The sequence below is a fragment of the Accipiter gentilis genome, chromosome 5 (genome assembly GCF_929443795.1).
Source record: "Accipiter gentilis chromosome 5, bAccGen1.1, whole genome shotgun sequence".
NCBI classification, from domain to species: Eukaryota; Metazoa; Chordata; class Aves; order Accipitriformes; family Accipitridae; genus Astur; species Astur gentilis.
In genome coordinates, this window is record NC_064884.1 from 4,617,422 (window position 1) to 4,636,927 (window position 19,506).

The 19,506-nt window shown below is 47.0% G+C and overlaps 1 long non-coding RNA gene and 4 other non-coding genes across 5 annotated transcripts in view; all 5 read right to left on the reverse strand.

The window, feature by feature from the left end:
• Window positions 1-545: 545 nt before the first annotated feature.
• Window positions 546-19,506, reverse strand: part of LOC126038460 (uncharacterized) — a 30,315-nt gene continuing 11,354 nt past the window's right edge. Inside the window, exons 4-6 of the long non-coding RNA XR_007506001.1 lie at window positions 11,184-11,282; window positions 6,700-6,916; window positions 546-4,153 (exon numbers count right to left, since the gene is read on the reverse strand). This is a non-coding gene — a long non-coding RNA (uncharacterized LOC126038460). The remainder of the gene's footprint in view (window positions 4,154-6,699; window positions 6,917-11,183; window positions 11,283-19,506) is intronic.
• LOC126039065 (small nucleolar RNA SNORD45) lies at window positions 12,080-12,164 on the reverse strand. The gene has a single exon (XR_007506182.1). It is a non-coding gene; the product is annotated as a small nucleolar RNA SNORD45 (small nucleolar RNA).
• On the reverse strand, window positions 14,088-14,172 carry LOC126039066 (small nucleolar RNA SNORD45). The gene has a single exon (XR_007506183.1). It is a non-coding gene; the product is annotated as a small nucleolar RNA SNORD45 (small nucleolar RNA).
• Window positions 16,096-16,180, reverse strand: LOC126039067 (small nucleolar RNA SNORD45). Its single transcript, XR_007506184.1, has one exon. It is a non-coding gene; the product is annotated as a small nucleolar RNA SNORD45 (small nucleolar RNA).
• LOC126039068 (small nucleolar RNA SNORD45) lies at window positions 18,104-18,188 on the reverse strand. The gene has a single exon (XR_007506185.1). It is a non-coding gene; the product is annotated as a small nucleolar RNA SNORD45 (small nucleolar RNA).

The window sequence follows — 19,506 nt, forward strand, 5'->3', positions numbered from 1 at the left end:
GGGAACTGAGCATGATGTCAATGGTATAGAATCAGGGGTGGATACTGTCCTGGTTTCAGCTGGGATAGAGTTAACTGTCTTCCTAGTAGCTGGTACAGTGCTGTGTTTTGAGTTCAGTATGCGAAGAATGTTGATAACACTGATGTTTTCAGTTGGTGCTACGTAATGTTTAGTCTAAAGCCAAAGATTTTTCAGCTTCTCATGCCCAGCCAGCAAGAAGGCTGGAGGGGCACAAGAACTTGGGGGGGGACACAGCCAGGGCAGCTGACCCAAACTGGCCAGTGGGGTATTCCATACCATGGGACGTCACGTCTAGTATATAAACTGGGGGAGTGGGGGCGGGGAGTATCGCCACTCAGGGACTAACTGGGCGTCAGTTGGCGGGTGGTGAACAATTGCATTGTGCATAACTTGTATATTCCAATCCTTTAATTATTATTATTATTTTCATTTTATTAGTGTTATCGTTATCATTATTAGTTTCTTCTTTTCTGTGCTATTAAACCATTCTTGTCTCAACCCATGCGTTTTACTTTTTTTTTTTTTCCGATTCTCTCCCCCGTCCTACTGGGTAGGGGGGGAGCCAGTGAGTGGCTGCATGCTGCTTAGTTGCTGGCTGGGGTTAAACCATGAGAGCATCCTGTTGCCTACCCCTCTCTTTGTTAAGTGTTGCCTCCCATTTCATCCTCTTGTCTCCTCCTTATTCTCTTTTTGTTGCCTCCTCCTCCTTCTTTTGCCTTTGGTGTCCTACTCTGTCCTCCTTTTCCCTCCTCTTTTTTCCTTCTCCTGTGGCCTCCTATTGCCTCCTCCTCCTCCTCTGCTTGCTTCCTGTAACCTCATCTGGCATCCTGTCATCCCCTCCTTTTTCTCTTTCTGTTACCTCCTGTTGCTTCCTCCTCCTTTTCTTGCTACTGCCTTTTGCCTCCTTCTTATTTACCTCCTGTGTCCTGCTGCGTCCTCCTCTTGCCTCCACTTGTTCCCCCCCACTGTTGCCTCCTCTTCCTCCTCTTGCCAACCTTTGTTTCATGGTTCCTCTTCCTCCTAAGCCCCTCTTGCCTTTCTCTTGCCTCCTGTTGCCTCTGTCTTTTTCTCCATCTTGTAGGCCTCGTCTCCTCAACTGTTGCCTTCTGCTGCCTCCTGTTGCGTCCACTTCTTCATTTTCCTCTTGTCTCCTCCTGCTTCCTCCTCTTTGGCTGCCTTCTGTTGTCCCTTGGTGTGTCCTCCTCCTCCTCCTTCCCCTCTTTCTCTTTTCTCCTTTTGATGCCTTGAGTAAAGGCTGGAGTTAAAAGACTCCATTGTATTTTAATTTGTGCTTGCTTAAGCCTCTTTGAAACTTGGAACATATAAGAAAACCTTGAAGTTTGTTAACAGTATGCACAAATAGATAAGAAGCCTTAAGTTCTGCTGAGCTTTGTGATTAAAACCTGCCAGGACCAGCAAATTGGGAAGAAGAGATGAACCATCTGAGATGACCCGCACTGCGTATGCCTTAGGAGAGAGTTCAATTAGCGGACACCAAGAAAATGACCACCAGAGGCTTTCAAGGACCCCAAAAGACCACCAACCCATTTAATAGCACATGCCTGAAAGGGCAGACACTATGTAAATAATTTCTGGGAAATAACATGAATATGTACGACAATTCTGGGAAATGTAATGAATATGTATATATTAGAACAATATAAGCTTTGCTTGCTGTAGGCAATGGTATGCACGATGGGCGGAATGATCCCCCATGCATCCAGCACTGCAATAAAGAATGCCTGCATTCTAAAACTCCAAAATCGAGTCTCAGAGAGTTTCTTTGACTGGCTTTTTCGGTAACACACTTGCCTGCTCTCGCTACCTGTTTTGTCCTCAGCCTCCTCCTCCTCATGTTCCCTTCAGCTCCAGGAGGCAACAGGAGGTCCCAGGAGAATGAGGGAACAGCAGGCAAGGAAAGGCAGCAGAAGGCAAGACAACGCGGAGATGAGAGGCAAGAGGAGGAGGAGGAGGAAGAGCATGCAACAGGAGGCAACAAGATGCAACAGGAGACAATATTAGGAGGAGGAAGAGGATGCAAGAGCAGGATGAGGTGGAATGAATGGGATTCAAGAGGAACCAAGCGCAGGAGGTGGAGGAGGAGTGTTAAAGAATTTTCTAACATGGGTTTCTCTAGGTTTGCTTTATTAACAGCTCAGAGTTGGGCCACCACCGCAGTGAATGGCAAACTTCCAAAAATTTCCCAATCATGTATACCTTTTTACCACCCATTGTCCCAGTCCAAAGTCTTTGTAATTTTCCAGTTGATCTCGGTTCCCATGTCATTATCGTTCATCAATTTATCTCACTAATTCTCGTGTCCCGGTTCTTCTGAAGTTAGCGGTCGTAGGCAGAAGGTCTTGGGTCACCATGATCACTTATCTGCTTACGCATCAAAGATTACCTTTGAATTTCTGAATATCACTCAGGCTATTCTATTAATTTATCTTGTTCTAAAGTTAATCACTTACTCCCATGTCTTAGGTCTAAGATATATGATCCTTCTTCTGTTGATTCAGCTTGACTAGGTTTCAAGCCAGCCATGGAGGGGGAGACACATAGGCTTAATAAGCAGCTTATACATATTGTTTTATAAGCACCTGCATTCTATTAATCATATCTAAACCAATTTCTAATCATTAGTTATATGTCTAATATGAATAGTCTTAAAAAAAAAACAATAAGGCTTAAGGTCTAGTTCCTGAATAGTCTTAGAAACAATAAGGCTTAAGTCCTAGTTCCTTTCACAATTCCCTCCTTTTGTTTTTCATCATACTCCTGTGATCTTATTGATAACTCCACATTTGTCTTTCTATCTTCTGTACTATCCTAGAGCTACAACCTACACAGCATTGAAACAAAACAGTCACACATACTACTATGATTATAACAACAAAGACTATTACAATTAGTTTTTTCACCCAAGTAGTCAAATTTGGAAACTAAGACATTAACCAGGAGAATGTGTCAGAAAAACCTCCAAGATGTGTCATCTCTTTGAATTTGTTGCATTGTGGCACTAACCTCTCACATTTTCTGAACATCTGTCACTAATTCTCCTGATAGATCAGTATACATACAGCAACTGGTATTTAGGACAGTTCAAACTCTACCTTGTGAAGTCAGAATCATGTCTAAGGCCATCTGGTTTTGCATAGTCGTTTTTGAAAGTTCAGTTACCTCTTTCTGGAGAGTGGAAAGTCCGTGAGCAGTTGAATTTGTTCATTTTTCAATTTCTCCAGAGACATTTAAGACTGCTTTCTCCAATTCACTTACTCCTAGAGCCAGAATTAACCATCTAACAAATGAATGGAATCCTGTTGGTCTTTCAATCAAGGGATTTACAGTTCTTCAAATCTGAGTTAAAAAGGTTCAATGCCATGTTGTACTTGAGACAGTTTTTGGGTGAATTTCCAAATCTGCAGACATTACTCCTAGGGTACAAATACCTCCCCAATCTGGAGGTAAAGCTTTATAAGCTTTGCTCCCACATAACCAAAAAATACCTAAGTTCTCAGGTGCTGGCCAACTTAAACGCAATCCTGAGTTTATAGAAGTCATGTTTTGGCATTGAGTCCAATTTCCTACAAATGAATGACTTTTGTATAAATATTAATTACCAACACTTGGGGGATAACATCTTTGTACACAGTGGATTTGTGAATAGTCTCCTGAATTTGATAGTTTAATTTCCCAGATTTGTTCTTCATAAGACTCAGAAAAAGTAGTATTAAACCCGTATTTTTTCTAATTTGCATTTTTAGGAATCGGTATTCCTACTAATTGAAATCCTTGATTCACTGTCTTTGGTAGAGCAACAGAAATCCAACATTCACATAGATTTAGATTATCAGCAAAAGATTTCATTAATGACACATGTATATTGTTGGTCCAGGCATTTTCTGTAGGCCTGTAATTTGGCCCGAAAGTTGAAAAGAACTATTACTATATATAATAACAGTTCTATTGGTACAGGCATCCCGATAGCGCAATGCAAATTTTGTCCACAAGGTGTCAGTCCAGGGTAAAATACAAACAAGTACAAAAAGGAACAATACTTCACAATTGTCCATTTCACTTCAGATTCTTTGCGGGCGTGTGAACGATGGATCCAATTCTCTTTCCCAGATACCTTAATGGCATAAAAAGAAGTTAGTAAACCAGTATAAGGTCCTTCCCGTTTTGGTTGAAATCTGTTCTTTCTTTTGAAATTCTTTATATAAACTTTGTCCCCTGGCTGTATGCCATAGAATCATAGAATCATTTAGGTTGTAAAAGACCTTTAAGATCATCGAGTCCAACCATTAACCATGCCCCCTAAACCATGTCCTGAAGTACCCTGTCCACTCGCTTTTTGAGTATCTCCAGGGGTGGTGACTCAACCACTTCCATGGGCAGCCCATTCCAATATTTGACAACCCTCTCAGTATAAATTTTTTTCCTAGTAACTAACCTAAGTCTCCCTTGCCTCAACTTGAGGCCATTTCCTCTCATCCTATCTCCAGCCACCTGACAGAAGAGACCAACACCCACCTCACTACAGCCCCCTTTCAGGTCGCTGTAGAGAGCGATAAGGTCTCCCCTCAGCCTCCTCTTCTCCAGACTAAACAGCCCCAGTTCCCTCAGCCGCTCCTCATCAGACTTGTGCTCCAGACCCCTCACCAGCTCGGTTGCCCTTCTCTGGACACGCTCCAGCACCTCCATGTCGTTCCTGTAGTGAGGGGCCCAAAACTGAACACAGGACTCGAGGTGCGGCCTCACCAGTGCCCAGTACAGGGGACAACCACCTCCCTGCTCCTGCTGGCCACGCTATTTCTGATACAGGCCAGGATGCCGTTGGCCACCTTGGCCACCTGGGCACACTGCTGGCTCATATTCAGCCAGCTGCCAGCCAGCACCCCCAGGTCTTTCTCTGCCGGGCAGCTTTCCAGCCACTCTTCCCCAAGCCTGTAGCGCTGCATTGGGGTTACTGTGACCCAAGTGCAGGATCCGGCATTCGGCCTTGTTGAACCTCATTCAATTGGCGTCAGCCCATCGACCCAGCCTGTCCAGATCTCTCTGTAGAGCCTCCCTACCCCCAAGCAGATCGACCCTGCCCCCCAACTTGGTGTCGTCTGCAAACTTGCTGAGGGTGCACTCAATCCCCTCATCCAAATCATCAATAAAGATATTAAACAGAACAGGGCCCAACACCGAGCTCTGGGGAACACCACTTGTGACCCGCCGCCAACCGGATTTCACCCCATTCACCACAACCCTCTGGGGGTTGTGGTGAATCCAGCCAGTTTTTCACCCAGTGAAGAGTGCACCCATCCAAGTCATGAGACACCAGCTTCTCAAGGAGTATGCCACGAGAGACAGTGTCAAAGGCCTTGCTGAAGTCAAGGAAGATAACATCCACAGCCTTTCCCTCATCCACTAGGTGGGTCACCTGGTCATAGAAGGAGATCAGGTTGGTCAAGCAGGACCTGCCTTTCATAAACCCATGCTGACTGGGCCTGGTCCCCTTCTTCTCCTGGACTTGCCATGTGAGTGCTCTCAAGACAAACCGTTCCATAATCTTCCCCGGGACTGAGGTCAGGCTGGTAGGCCTGTAGTTCCCTGGATCCTCCCTCCGACCTTTCTTATAAATTGGAGTCACATTGGCAAGCCTCCAGTCCTTTGGGACCTCCACTATTGACCAGGATCGCTGATACATGATAGAGTGGCTTGGCAAGGACCTCTGTCAGTTCTATGATAGAAGTTTGGGCATATGTAAATCCCAACAATGAAAACAACAAACTTAGCTTGGGACACTGAGTGTAATGGCCTAGAAGAGGCATCTAGTACCACATAAGATGCCTGGGGTGTCCAGGACAGCTGTGATACCGAAATCTTTATGGTTGTAATTTTTTACAAAAGTAGGGAACAAGACATAAGTAATCCATGTAAATCACTTGGGTAAGCAACTCTTGACAAGACAATGGAATAGAAGCCACAAATCGTCCTAAAACTAGGAACCAGAAACTTTAGTGGGCTGGTTGCCCAAAGAAGCTTGGCTATGCAACATGAATCAACTGAAAATGTGCCCTTTAGGTGAACTTAACTAGTTATAATATGAAGACCGCACCTCTAGAAGTTATGATACCCACCTCCACCTGAAGACCCACCCACTGCCATTGCAGCAAAATTAAAAGACCCTGCACCTTTAAATGAAGACAAGGACACTATACAGCAATCAGCTTTAAGATATGGAATTATGGGCACCAGTAAAAGGTTGATAAACAATGCATATGGTAATTATGCTAATTTACAATGTATAAATGAATGACTGTTTTAGTGCTGGGTGTGCTAGCTTTGCGGGGATACCCCTTAACACTCTTTTCTGTGCAGAACCGGCAATAAATAGCTAGTACCTCGACTCTGTGTGTTATTGGCTTGCACACCAGGTGAATGATCCCACAAGTTCTGGGAAAACAGCTACATGGAGCAAACACAACACAAGACCTAAAGGAAAGCCATGTCCTTCTGGAGCGGAAGCTAGGCAAACATCCCCGGGAATCTGTAATGGATTCCATGTCTGTGTGTCAGTTTATTCCACCTGCACCCAGGAGTGCAGTATGAATGGAAGGTACATAACACAAAATTCTCCACTTATGTGTCTATAACCTCAAATCCTCTGGTTCTCATCTCCCTTACCCTTTGCTCACCTGCATGATGAAGCAAACAGGGAAAATGCTAAGGATGTTCACATGGTGTCTACATAATAGGCTGTCCACAACGAGGGCATTTCTCAGGAGCACATTCTCTGTCTTGAAGATTGACTTCACCTCTGTCATAGGACTTATTTTGTGCAGCAAACACCTCTCCTGTCCTGGCTTTGTGGCCGATTCCTATGTATCTGACAATGCAAAACCTATTAAAGAATATTCTGGTGAATGGTCAAAGACAATTGGGTTTTGGTCTTCTTATTAAATTCTTTCTTAACTATCGTGCTAATTTCACTCCCTGTGCTGTGTGAATACTACAAACTCTAGGTGTCAGCAACTGGAGAGACTGTAGTGAGTAAATCAAGTGCCAGCAACTGGAGTCAGATAAAGGGTCATAGGGTGCATGTCTGTGGGGCCAGCAACTGGAGCTAGTGAGGGTCTAAGCACCAGTAATGAGAGGGACCATGGGTCATAAGACCCATGGGGCTGGGATGCCAGAAACTGGGGGGATCAAGGTGCTTGTATTTTCAACTGACCTGATGTGTATCGGTATATATGTGTAATCCACTCTCAGATTTCAAGCTGGACTAGCCAGTGGAGGAAACCCTGTATCAATCTTTCTCAGACTCAGTTTCTGAGCAAGATGTGGATATCCAGGATCCGGGAACACCGCAGCCCTGTGCTGAAATTCAAGGCATGTCTCACTGGGGCAAGAGGTGCTCATGAGAAGATGATGGTGCGAGTGTATGCACCTGTTTGCTAGTGACCATAAAGCTGGGCTAGCTGGCAATTAAGAGAAGACCCACATAGCGGGTAAGACAGCCCAGCATATGGGCATCTATACAAGATAGACTAAGGGTCCATGCTTACATACAAGGGATCTGCAAATGTGGGTATGCTGGTGAATCCAGAGAGTGAGTGGGTGTTTTTGCTACACAGCTTCAATCCCAATCAGCCAGAGGGGATGAAAGGGACTTGGATATTTATACTTACGTTTCTTGTGAGTTCTGGTAGTGTTATATATAGGTGCTGTTAAAGTCAGCGCCCTTCTCTGTGGCAGTTTGCACGGCTGATGTTTTAGTGTCCTCTGTGTGTGCATGTGTGTGCCTCTCTAGGATACATGCTTGCTACTGAATGAAAACATGAATGGGAAAGCAGCAGCTGCATCTATTGGCCTGGGACAGAGAAACATCTCGACCTCAGAGTGCACCAGACTGGCCTCCAGTGGCTGGGAAGGACAAATCTCTAGGTCCCAGAGTCTGCTGGTGCTGGCAGCTGTCGTGGTTTAACCCCAGCCAGCAATTAAGCACCACGCAGCTGCTCACTCACTCCTCCCCACACCCAGTGGGATGGGGGAGAAAATTGGAAAAAGTACTAAAACTCGTGGATTGAGAGAAGAATGGTTTAATAGAATACAAAAAGAAGAAACTAATAATGATAATGATAACACTAATAAAGTGACAGCAGTAATGATAAAAGGATTGGAATATACAAATGATGCACAGTGCAATTGATCACCACCCACTGATTGATGCTCAGTTAGTCCCCGAGCAGTGATCTGCCTGACCCCACTCCCCCAAGTTTATAAACTAGATGTGACGTCCCATGGTATGGAATACCCTGTTGGCCAGTTTGGGTCAGGTGCCCTGGCTGTGTCCTCTTCCAACTTCTTGTGTCCCTCCAGCTTTCTCGCTGGCTGGGCATGAGAAGCTGAAAAATCCTTGACGTTAGTCTAAACACTACTTAGCAACAACTGAAAACATCAGTGTTATCAACATTCTTCACATACTGATCTCAAAAAAACACAACTCTTGACCATAAGCAGCCAAGTGACAGCAGTTTTTCCGGTTGTTGGGAAGACAAAGTTACAATGAAACAACGTCACTCCCTCATTCATCAATCACATTAAGATACAACAGGAGAATCCCATCAATACTACTTCCAAAACGGTCACTTTAGTCACGTGATAGATTTGTAGCAGTCGCTTATCTGACTCCGTTGCTAACCTACTATTTTGCAATTGTGAAAACAGAAAAGTCCTAACTACATTTTCTCCAATTCATCTCTATATTTCAGTCTCCTCCTGAACGTCTCAGCTGGTTTTTATGGTTGGATGGTGTCGCCTCTGTAAGGCGCGGTGACCTGGTTCAGGAACGGCACGGTGACCACCCCAAGGTCGCTCGGTCCATTAGCTCGCAGACACCAATGTGGTAGATGGCAAATGGCGTTTATTGGTGAGTGACACGGCATTATATAGCTTGGGTTTACAACGTCACTTCCGTCCGCTTACCTCATAAACTAAGTTCCATTGGCTATCAGGAGAGAGGCCCTGTCTTTCCGTACAGCGCGATATCTTCCGGACGCCTGGCCCTAACTACCTACAGGATGGGATTTGGGTTTTGTTACCAGACCTCCCCAAAACCCTATCACTGGAGCAAAACAGCGAACGTAGGAATGCAACATCAAGTACAAGCCTGAACAGACACGGCTACGAGAGCCCCGCTAATCACCCGCTCTCAGTCCCACACAAAGGACTCCCTCCACCTACGCTGGCAACCTTCCCCCAAAGCACCAAGATGGACCTGTAGCCAGACGGATAACTGATTTCACTACTAACCTGGAAGACAGGTGCATACAAACTTCAGAAAGGGACACAAGATCAAGTATGCCTCTAGCAATGAAAGTCAGATGCATGGCTATAAGTGGACTGCCTGCAAGTCAAACCAAGGGAGAGAGGTCCACTTTTAAATTGACTGGCTAAGGGGAAGACCTTCTTCTGGCGTGAAAATTGGCCACTTGATTGGCTACATCATGACTTTTTCAAAGCCAGCACAAAATTTTGCAGATGGGGAAATGCTTGAGGTCCAGCAGTGCTTCCTCTTCACCTCGAACTGAGAAGTGCTCTGCTGGCTTCCCAACTAACAGGGACTTTCCAGACCTCTCTATGGTGGGAAGGCAAGAAGGCTGCCTAATTTGGATTACTTAATACCTCTTTGGGTATTAATCTGTTTGGGTTGGTTTGGTTTTGGCTCTTCCTCCCCAAATCAGAACCTCCCAAGTATCTACTCGGCTTCTGGGATCTGCCCACCTATTTATTAATTTACTTTAACCAAGGGAGAGGCGCTTGGCAAACAAGGGAGGGATGTCAATGGGCATCGCTGATGGATTTGTGACCAACACGCCCCTGTACAATACAGGGGACACCTGCATTGTGGCAGATCAGGAAGAGGGAACACCCTCGCCGTCAGCTAAAATGCTGGGACACCACCTCCGTGGCTCTTCCTCCTCCCAGGACTCAGCAAGTGACTCCTAGAACACGACTTCAAATAAAGTCCACATTATGATTACTGCATCATGCACTACTTATTAAGCATTTGACCAGATCTACAGAGGGTACAGGTCACTGAAAAAGTCTAAGGAACCGAAGATTTAGGTCACATGAAAGCTATGCTCATCGCTAGAGAATTCTGCGTAGCAGTAAGCTACAACGATTGCTAAAGTCTTTTAGAATAATAAAGCTCTGCGTGTCACTCAAAACTTGTGGCCAGCTCTCATTCTACCAAGGAGCTTTAACATCAAGAGCCACATCAGGCCACTGTCTGGAAGCACCAGAGCCTTTCGGGTACTGTTTGTCACCACGGTTTGCGTGAGAAGGAAACTAAAACACAGAACAGACGGCGAGAAACTTAACCTACAGCCTCGCTGTCCCCATGGCATCGGGTGACACAGATGTCGGAAAGAAACTTTTCTAGGCAGTTATGTGGTGCTGGCTAATTTAAAGCACCTCCATATAAGAAAAACCAACCAACCAACCAAACACCCAAAACCCAAACCAAGAAACCAACAAAAAACTCACCTGTCCTGCATGCCGTTCACAACCAAATCCTCCACCCGAGCTCACACAGGAACAAAACAAACCCTTCTGCTTTCCCCACATCCAAAGCATCCGGTTTTCCCTGCAAGGCAGAACAGCAACCAATCCACTCTCTAGCCTAACCAAGCTCATTACTGCAGGTGCTTCTGCAGTGCTGATGTGAAGAGTCTGTACCTGTGCGAGCGACGATACGGGTCCTGCCACAAGTGCCAGGATTGCTGCAGCGCAGAGGGAGAACCTAGTAGCTCTTTCTCCTAGAGCGCAGGGGGGTAGGGAATGAAAGAAGGATTATTTTTTTAAAAAACAAAAACACATTCAAATCACCATTGAAAATATGGAACAACATGCTAAAACCCCAGGTTTTACAGTGAACAAAAAAAACCAACCCCTCACTACAAAGCGTCCACGTACTGTCTTGCCTTTTCCATCCCACGGATAAGTCCCTCAATAAGCGACAAGCGCACGTGACAACTCGAGCGATCCGTGCGTTTACCGCGCACAAAAGCAAACAATACCTTTTCGGCTGGTGTATATAGCCAGAGAGCCAAATAAACTCCAGTGGCGTAACTTGCAGAGAGCTACGCCATCTTAAACTTTACCTGTAGCGCCCTGCTGGAGAACTGCAGAGCTGCGGACTCTCAGAGACACTGGGGCACAACTCTTGGCCTGCCTGGAACGTTCAGGGCTCTCTCGGATACCTGGGCAGAAGCAGAAAGCATTTTGCTTTTCGAGCAAGGCTGACTACAGCTGCAAGTTTTCTTTTGCATGCTCACGCCTGGAAGCTGAACCAAAGAAGCTACACGCGCAGCTGAACGATTGCTCGGCGCAGCCGCACCGACAGAGCTCTCCTACCACACGCTTTGAGTCATTACTACACCAAAGTCAACATTTCCAGTGGAACCTAGCCACAAACTCTGAAACAACCTAATTCTGGGGTCACACTGATGCAAGGCATTTCTCCCTAAGAAATCCCGAAAACGGAAGTAACAAACCACGTCGTCATCTCTGCTACATCGGGTATCAGGCTCCTTCAGTTGAGCTCGAAGTGCGTTTCAGAAATAAACGGAACAAACCCCGACACAAAAGACAGAACCACAGCATGCTCCTTACAAAGAAAATCGGAGCACCTGACTCTTAACTGTGACCAAGGGAAGATGTGACACGACCTTTCAAACGTTCTGGATGCGGAGGTGGGACTAAACGCTGTTTGTGAATTAAGAACAGGCATGCTCGTTAAGACGGGCTCGTTAAGTTTACCACCAAACCTCTACACCAGCGTTTGCGGACACCGTTCAACTTTGGGTACGCAGAGCGGCATTCGGTTAACGTGACAGCATCTCCCAGTAACAGCCAGCGTTAACCTAACAATTCCACCTCACTCGTGCGTAAACGGAAGAAAACTCAAACCGCGCCCCCTTCTCCTTACGCGGGGTTAGAGTTTGTGACAGCAATTTGATGCCGTACTTGGGAAGAGCCCAAGGGAACTGGAGCTTCCTGGGTCTCAGAGTAATTCTAGAGCTAAAGAGGTGATAGACATCAACTCTAGATCAGATAATACATGCCAACACTCATCACGGACCCAAGACGGCAAGCTCCTCCTGTCCTACCCAAGGGTTTCAAAACCAACACGCTTCCTTCCTAAAGCGGGACGCTACCTTATTTACTTGTAACGCCATTCACACGTTCCTTGAGGTGGGGCGAGAGGTAGGTTACGCAGGCCATCAAGCCACTGTCTGGAAGCACCAGAGCCTTTCGGGTACTGTTTGTCACCACGGTTTGCGTGAGAAGGAAACTAAAACACAGAACAGACGGCGAGAAACTTAACCTACAGCCTCGCTGTCCCCATGGCATCGGGTGACACAGATGTCGGAAAGAAACTTTTCTAGGCAGTTATGTGGTGCTGGCTAATTTAAAGCACCTCCATATAAGAAAAACCAACCAACCAACCAAACACCCAAAACCCAAACCAAGAAACCAACAAAAAACTCACCTGTCCTGCATGCCGTTCACAACCAAATCCTCCACCCGAGCTCACACAGGAACAAAACAAACCCTTCTGCTTTCCCCACATCCAAAGCATCCGGTTTTCCCTGCAAGGCAGAACCGCAACCAATCCACTCTCTAGCCTAACCAAGCTCATTACTGCAGGTGCTTCTGCAGTGCTGATGTGAAGAGTCTGTACCTGTGCGAGCGACGATACGGGTCCTGCCACAAGTGCCAGGATTGCTGCAGCGCAGAGGGAGAACCTAGTAGCTCTTTCTCCTAGAGCGCAGGGGGGTAGGGAATGAAAGAAGGATTATTTTTTTAAAAAACAAAAACACATTCAAATCACCATTGAAAATATGGAACAACATGCTAAAACCCCAGGTTTTACAGTGAACAAAAAAAACCAACCCCTCACTACAAAGCGTCCACGTACTGTCTTGCCTTTTCCATCCCACGGATAAGTCCCTCAATAAGCGACAAGCGCACGTGACAACTCGAGCGATCCGTGCGTTTACCGCGCACAAAAGCAAACAATACCTTTTCGGCTGGTGTATATAGCCAGAGAGCCAAATAAACTCCAGTGGCGTAACTTGCAGAGAGCTACGCCATCTTAAACTTTACCTGTAGCGCCCTGCTGGAGAACTGCAGAGCTGCGGACTCTCAGAGACACTGGGGCACAACTCTTGGCCTGCCTGGAACGTTCAGGGCTCTCTCGGATACCTGGGCAGAAGCAGAAAGCATTTTGCTTTTCGAGCAAGGCTGACTACAGCTGCAAGTTTTCTTTTGCATGCTCACGCCTGGAAGCTGAACCAAAGAAGCTACACGCGCAGCTGAACGATTGCTCGGCGCAGCCGCACCGACAGAGCTCTCCTACCACACGCTTTGAGTCATTACTACACCAAAGTCAACATTTCCAGTGGAACCTAGCCACAAACTCTGAAACAACCTAATTCTGGGGTCACACTGATGCAAGGCATTTCTCCCTAAGAAATCCCGAAAACGGAAGTAACAAACCACGTCGTCATCTCTGCTACATCGGGTATCAGGCTCCTTCAGTTGAGCTCGAAGTGCGTTTCAGAAATAAACGGAACAAACCCCGACACAAAAGACAGAACCACAGCATGCTCCTTACAAAGAAAATCGGAGCACCTGACTCTTAACTGTGACCAAGGGAAGATGTGACACGACCTTTCAAACGTTCTGGATGCGGAGGTGGGACTAAACGCTGTTTGTGAATTAAGAACAGGCATGCTCGTTAAGACGGGCTCGTTAAGTTTACCACCAAACCTCTACACCAGCGTTTGCGGACACCGTTCAACTTTGGGTACGCAGAGCGGCATTCGGTTAACGTGACAGCATCTCCCAGTAACAGCCAGCGTTAACCTAACAATTCCACCTCACTCGTGCGTAAACGGAAGAAAACTCAAACCGCGCCCCCTTCTCCTTACGCGGGGTTAGAGTTTGTGACAGCAATTTGATGCCGTACTTGGGAAGAGCCCAAGGGAACTGGAGCTTCCTGGGTCTCAGAGTAATTCTAGAGCTAAAGAGGTGATAGACATCAACTCTAGATCAGATAATACATGCCAACACTCATCACGGACCCAAGACGGCAAGCTCCTCCTGTCCTACCCAAGGGTTTCAAAACCAACACGCTTCCTTCCTAAAGCGGGACGCTACCTTATTTACTTGTAACGCCATTCACACGTTCCTTGAGGTGGGGCGAGAGGTAGGTTACGCAGGCCATCAAGCCACTGTCTGGAAGCACCAGAGCCTTTCGGGTACTGTTTGTCACCACGGTTTGCGTGAGAAGGAAACTAAAACACAGAACAGACGGCGAGAAACTTAACCTACAGCCTCGCTGTCCCCATGGCATCGGGTGACACAGATGTCGGAAAGAAACTTTTCTAGGCAGTTATGTGGTGCTGGCTAATTTAAAGCACCTCCATATAAGAAAAACCAACCAACCAACCAAACACCCAAAACCCAAACCAAGAAACCAACAAAAAACTCACCTGTCCTGCATGCCGTTCACAACCAAATCCTCCACCCGAGCTCACACAGGAACAAAACAAACCCTTCTGCTTTCCCCACATCCAAAGCATCCGGTTTTCCCTGCAAGGCAGAACCGCAACCAATCCACTCTCTAGCCTAACCAAGCTCATTACTGCAGGTGCTTCTGCAGTGCTGATGTGAAGAGTCTGTACCTGTGCGAGCGACGATACGGGTCCTGCCACAAGTGCCAGGATTGCTGCAGCGCAGAGGGAGAACCTAGTAGCTCTTTCTCCTAGAGCGCAGGGGGGTAGGGAATGAAAGAAGGATTATTTTTTTAAAAAACAAAAACACATTCAAATCACCATTGAAAATATGGAACAACATGCTAAAACCCCAGGTTTTACAGTGAACAAAAAAAACCAACCCCTCACTACAAAGCGTCCACATACTGTCTTGCCTTTTCCATCCCACGGATAAGTCCCTCAATAAGCGACAAGCGCACGTGACAACTCGAGCGATCCGTGCGTTTACCGCGCACAAAAGCAAACAATACCTTTTCGGCTGGTGTATATAGCCAGAGAGCCAAATAAACTCCAGTGGCGTAACTTGCAGAGAGCTACGCCATCTTAAACTTTACCTGTAGCGCCCTGCTGGAGAACTGCAGAGCTGCGGACTCTCAGAGACACTGGGGCACAACTCTTGGCCTGCCTGGAACGTTCAGGGCTCTCTCGGATACCTGGGCAGAAGCAGAAAGCATTTTGCTTTTCGAGCAAGGCTGACTACAGCTGCAAGTTTTCTTTTGCATGCTCACGCCTGGAAGCTGAACCAAAGAAGCTACACGCGCAGCTGAACGATTGCTCGGCGCAGCCGCACCGACAGAGCTCTCCTACCACACGCTTTGAGTCATTACTACACCAAAGTCAACATTTCCAGTGGAACCTAGCCACAAACTCTGAAACAACCTAATTCTGGGGTCACACTGATGCAAGGCATTTCTCCCTAAGAAATCCCGAAAACGGAAGTAACAAACCACGTCGTCATCTCTGCTACATCGGGTATCAGGCTCCTTCAGTTGAGCTCGAAGTGCGTTTCAGAAATAAACGGAACAAACCCCGACACAAAAGACAGAACCACAGCATGCTCCTTACAAAGAAAATCGGAGCACCTGACTCTTAACTGTGACCAAGGGAAGATGTGACACGACCTTTCAAACGTTCTGGATGCGGAGGTGGGACTAAACGCTGTTTGTGAATTAAGAACAGGCATGCTCGTTAAGACGGGCTCGTTAAGTTTACCACCAAACCTCTACACCAGCGTTTGCGGACACCGTTCAACTTTGGGTACGCAGAGCGGCATTCGGTTAACGTGACAGCATCTCCCAGTAACAGCCAGCGTTAACCTAACAATTCCACCTCACTCGTGCGTAAACGGAAGAAAACTCAAACCGCGCCCCCTTCTCCTTACGCGGGGTTAGAGTTTGTGACAGCAATTTGATGCCGTACTTGGGAAGAGCCCAAGGGAACTGGAGCTTCCTGGGTCTCAGAGTAATTCTAGAGCTAAAGAGGTGATAGACATCAACTCTAGATCAGATAATACATGCCAACACTCATCACGGACCCAAGACGGCAAGCTCCTCCTGTCCTACCCAAGGGTTTCAAAACCAACACGCTTCCTTCCTAAAGCGGGACGCTACCTTATTTACTTGTAACGCCATTCACACGTTCCTTGAGGTGGGGCGAGAGGTAGGTTACGCAGGCCATCAAGCCACTGTCTGGAAGCACCAGAGCCTTTCGGGTACTGTTTGTCACCACGGTTTGCGTGAGAAGGAAACTAAAACACAGAACAGACGGCGAGAAACTTAACCTACAGCCTCGCTGTCCCCATGGCATCGGGTGACACAGATGTCGGAAAGAAACTTTTCTAGGCAGTTATGTGGTGCTGGCTAATTTAAAGCACCTCCATATAAGAAAAACCAACCAACCAACCAAACACCCAAAACCCAAACCAAGAAACCAACAAAAAACTCACCTGTCCTGCATGCCGTTCACAACCAAATCCTCCACCCGAGCTCACACAGGAACAAAACAAACCCTTCTGCTTTCCCCACATCCAAAGCATCCGGTTTTCCCTGCAAGGCAGAACCGCAACCAATCCACTCTCTAGCCTAACCAAGCTCATTACTGCAGGTGCTTCTGCAGTGCTGATGTGAAGAGTCTGTACCTGTGCGAGCGACGATACGGGTCCTGCCACAAGTGCCAGGATTGCTGCAGCGCAGAGGGAGAACCTAGTAGCTCTTTCTCCTAGAGCGCAGGGGGGTAGGGAATGAAAGAAGGATTATTTTTTTAAAAAACAAAAACACATTCAAATCACCATTGAAAATATGGAACAACATGCTAAAACCCCAGGTTTTACAGTGAACAAAAAAAACCAACCCCTCACTACAAAGCGTCCACGTACTGTCTTGCCTTTTCCATCCCACGGATAAGTCCCTCAATAAGCGACAAGCGCACGTGACAACTCGAGCGATCCGTGCGTTTACCGCGCACAAAAGCAAACAATACCTTTTCGGCTGGTGTATATAGCCAGAGAGCCAAATAAACTCCAGTGGCGTAACTTGCAGAGAGCTACGCCATCTTAAACTTTACCTGTAGCGCCCTGCTGGAGAACTGCAGAGCTGCGGACTCTCAGAGACACTGGGGCACAACTCTTGGCCTGCCTGGAACGTTCAGGGCTCTCTCGGATACCTGGGCAGAAGCAGAAAGCATTTTGCTTTTCGAGCAAGGCTGACTACAGCTGCAAGTTTTCTTTTGCATGCTCACGCCTGGAAGCTGAACCAAAGAAGCTACACGCGCAGCTGAACGATTGCTCGGCGCAGCCGCACCGACAGAGCTCTCCTACCACACGCTTTGAGTCATTACTACACCAAAGTCAACATTTCCAGTGGAACCTAGCCACAAACTCTGAAACAACCTAATTCTGGGGTCACACTGATGCAAGGCATTTCTCCCTAAGAAATCCCGAAAACGGAAGTAACAAACCACGTCGTCATCTCTGCTACATCGGGTATCAGGCTCCTTCAGTTGAGCTCGAAGTGCGTTTCAGAAATAAACGGAACAAACCCCGACACAAAAGACAGAACCACAGCATGCTCCTTACAAAGAAAATCGGAGCACCTGACTCTTAACTGTGACCAAGGGAAGATGTGACACGACCTTTCAAACGTTCTGGATGCGGAGGTGGGACTAAACGCTGTTTGTGAATTAAGAACAGGCATGCTCGTTAAGACGGGCTCGTTAAGTTTACCACCAAACCTCTACACCAGCGTTTGCGGACACCGTTCAACTTTGGGTACGCAGAGCGGCATTCGGTTAACGTGACAGCATCTCCCAGTAACAGCCAGCGTTAACCTAACAATTCCACCTCACTCGTGCGTAAACGGAAGAAAACTCAAACCGCGCCCCCTTCTCCTTACGCGGGGTTAGAGTTTGTGACAGCAATTTGATGCCGTACTTGGGAAGAGCCCAAGGGAACTGGAGCTTCCTGGGTCTCAGAGTAATTCTAGAGCTAAAGAGGTGATAGACATCAACTCTAGATCAGATAATACATGCCAACACTCATCACGGACCCAAGACGGCAAGCTCCTCCTGTCCTACCCAAGGGTTTCAAAACCAACACGCTTCCTTCCTAAAGCGGGACGCTACCTTATTTACTTGTAACGCCATTCACACGTTCCTTGAGGTGGGGCGAGAGGTAGGTTACGCAGGCCATCAAGCCACTGTCTGGAAGCACCAGAGCCTTTCGGGTACTGTTTGTCACCACGGTTTGCGTGAGAAGGAAACTAAAACACAGAACAGACGGCGAGAAACTTAACCTACAGCCTCGCTGTCCCCATGGCATCGGGTGACACAGATGTCGGAAAGAAACTTTTCTAGGCAGTTATGTGGTGCTGGCTAATTTAAAGCACCTCCATATAAGAAAAACCAACCAACCAACCAAACACCCAAAACCCAAACCAAGAAACCAACAAAAAACTCACCTGTCCTGCATGCCGTTCACAACCAAATCCTCCACCCGAGCTCACACAGGAACAAAACAAACCCTTCTGCTTTCCCCACATCCAAAGCATCCGGTTTTCCCTGCAAGGCAGAACAGCAACCAATCCACTCTCTAGCCTAACCAAGCTCATTACTGCAGGTGCTTCTGCAGTGCTGATGTGAAGAGTCTGTACCTGTGCGAGCGACGATACGGGTCCTGCCACAAGTGCCAGGATTGCTGCAGCGCAGAGGGAGAACCTAGTAGCTCTTTCTCCTAGAGCGCAGGGGGGTAGGGAATGAAAGAAGGATTATTTTTTTAAAAAACAAAAACACATTCAAATCACCATTGAAAATATGGAACAACATGCTAAAACCCCAGGTTTTACAGTGAACAAAAAAAACCAACCCCTCACTACAAAGCGTCCACGTACTGTCTTGCCTTTTCCATCCCACGGATAAGTCCCTCAATAAGCGACAAGCGCACGTGACAACTCGAGCGATCCGTGCGTTTACCGCGCACAAAAGCAAACGATACCTTTTCGGCTGGTGTATATAGCCAGAGAGCCAAATAAACTCCAGTGGCGTAACTTGCAGAGAGCTACGCCATCTTAAACTTTACCTGTAGCGCCCTGCTGGAGAACTGCAGAGCTGCGGACTCTCAGAGACACTGGGGCACAACTCTTGGCCTGCCTGGAACGTTCAGGGCTCTCTCGGATACCTGGGCAGAAGCAGAAAGCATTTTGCTTTTCGAGCAAGGCTGACTACAGCTGCAAGTTTTCTTTTGCATGCTCACGCCTGGAAGCTGAACCAAAGAAGCTACACGCGCAGCTGAACGATTGCTCGGCGCAGCCGCACCGACAGAGCTCTCCTACCACACGCTTTGAGTCATTACTACACCAAAGTCAACATT